The sequence below is a fragment of the Anopheles aquasalis genome, chromosome 2 (genome assembly GCF_943734665.1).
Source record: "Anopheles aquasalis chromosome 2, idAnoAquaMG_Q_19, whole genome shotgun sequence".
In the NCBI taxonomy this organism is placed as follows: Eukaryota; Metazoa; Arthropoda; class Insecta; order Diptera; family Culicidae; genus Anopheles; species Anopheles aquasalis.
This window is the reverse complement of record NC_064877.1, coordinates 71,688,147-71,690,646: the sequence shown is the minus strand read 5'-3', so window position 1 is coordinate 71,690,646 and position 2,500 is coordinate 71,688,147. Positions and strand designations below refer to the sequence as shown.

Here is a 2,500-nt window from a genome sequence, read left to right as displayed (position 1 = left end):
CTCTAGCAGATATAGGCCAGCAACGGCTGCAGCACAGGTAGCACCGGATGGCCTCAGGCCGTGAAACCTGGAGCCCCCAGTAAATCATTGCCAATGTCAGGCAGATAGGCAGGAATTATGACCCAGAACCGTACTTCATCTCAGCTCTTGTGGTGTCGCTTTTTCGCATCGTTTCTATTAGGAATTCAACGGAAAATGAGTTTTTATCCAATTCGAACGCACAGCAGCAACAACAACATCAAGTTTGCAAAATCTGATAAAACTTTTCCTTTTTTGACGACGAATTTCATACGTCACATATCCGATTTGATGGTGGAATAAATCGCTGTTCGGAGACAACTTCTACGCTTTTAATGCTCCGTTGATTCGTTGATCTGATAAATTATGGAAGCGGCTTATTCCTATCATTCTACGATTTAACAATTGATCGCCTTTTGGCCCACACCTACACCGCGACCCCAAACATCCAACCGGGGACACGAAATCCAGCATCACGTTCCGACGGTGAAATACAGGCCCCGAGGATACTGCCAGCAGCACGTTGCTTACGCAAATCTGTTTATTTCGTTTTGATTGGGGCGTTGAAGTTTACGTTTGTCAAAAAGCACCGTCTGCTTCAGCGGGGAGGAAGAGACCGAGAGATACCCTGGATTACGGAAAATAGGTTTCTGCGTCCCGATGTTGACGCTCAATTCCAGCCAATTGGTGCGGCTGGTGCTTTGTTATTCGTATTCGCTGGTGCGCTGAATAAACAAGATCGAATTACCGAGCACCGCGATTGATGAATAAACAGTCGACCAAGCGAACCGGTTGATTAATTATCTTTCGTAAGTCGCCCACCAACGCCCATCCAACGGAAGTGAAGTCTCGGGTGTGAGCAGGCTAATAAAATGGTATCCAAGTGAAGTAGTCTAATTAATGTTGCCGATGAAAGGCCAGCGAAAGGATCTGGCCTCTTGTGAGGCAATTCACAAAGCAACATGACAACATCTGTTGGGGCCTTGTGGGTTTTGTGGGCTTGCTGTTGTTTTTTTAAACCAGCTGCCCAAGATAATAAAACACAAACTGTGTGTCTTTAAAGTTCAAAGTAACCATTTTATCACTTCCTGGGGCTCTCATTACTGCCTTAGAATTGAATTGGATTGAGTTGATTGAAAGATTTAAAATCTCTTTAAAGCTCATACAGCAACCTTCTGAAGTCCCGAACGCTTAGTGGCAATCCAAGAAAAGATAGAACATAACCGTAGCCATGTTTATCGCAGCAAAATGGTGTCCGCATTGAAAGCATTTGCTGTGGAAGCGACAGTGCGGGGAATGAAAATTTATTCATTCCTACCGCCCACAACAGCATTCTTTAGTCGGAGTTTGCTGATTCCATTTTGTAGCCGCCTACCGTAGCAGAATCCACCCAAACCAGTCGCTGCCCGTGATGTTGGAGCTTGAACGGTGGCAATGTTGTCGGAATGTCGAAAAATATGGACAGAAGGCTGCTCTGTGCTTCTGCTCGGCACTAACTTAATTAGCTGGAGTCTCCAACAACTCTCAGAAGCTGCGTCGACGGTAGAATCGCAACTTCACATCGCAAGGTACTGAGTGGATTAGCATTGGGATAATGTTGTCCAGCTGGAGGACTTTGAAGTTTATGCAACATTTTTATTTCGTCCTTGAACAGGTGCTCAGGGTGCTTACTAGGGGAAGAAGGTTTATGTTAAGTATCGCGCTTGTAATTGACCCAAAAGGAAATCCTTCACCCGTCTCGCGATGTGTTGCACAACCGCAACAAAGTATTTTCTACCACGGCACTCAACCGAAACCCCACTTTATGCATTCGACACACTTTGGCCCTTTGGCCTAAAGGAATGAAAATGAAATCCTTCCAATAGGCAACCATGTTTGATGCTCTGCAGCAAATTGAGTTACTTTTTCGATTGTAGAAAAAAAAAGAAAATACTAAACTCAACGGCTGATGTGGAAAACAGATTTCGTTGGAAAAGCTGCAAAACCGAAGAGCGGCACAGACCGGAACCGTTAACGAGTGGAAAAGCACTCCGATGTGTGGCGAAATTCTCGTAATTTTATAAACGACAACAAACATCAACCTCACTTGACCTCACTGAGTTTGAGCTTTCACCGGATCCACCAATATCCTCCCCTTACGAACGTAAAAATACAACCCTCGAAAGCTATAGGGAACAACAGAGAAGGTAATAAAAAAAGCATCCATCCTTTTCTCCATCCCGCTCTACCACCCACAACACTCCGCACTGTATCGTGTTCATTTATCTGTGCCAGTGGATATCTCGGTTGGCATCACCGTGGTGCCCCGGTGACCAGCTTCCTTCCGGCACGCTCGTCACATCATTGCACCGGACGGCTGTCCTGTGCGACCATAGCCACGACCCTGCAACCACCCAGAGCACCATCGAGCTGACCGCCGAACTGACCGTTCCCGTTGGCCGGGTACCGGATAGTCAGTTGGTCAGCGTTGAAGCGCGCTGCT

The 2,500-nt window shown here is 46.4% G+C and overlaps 1 protein-coding gene across 1 annotated transcript in view; it reads left to right on the top strand.

Moving 5' to 3' along the window:
* LOC126576971 (uncharacterized) overlaps positions 1 to 2,500 on the top strand; it is a 44,547-nt gene that overhangs the window by 27,704 nt on the left and 14,343 nt on the right. The gene's annotated exons all lie outside the window — the stretch shown is intronic.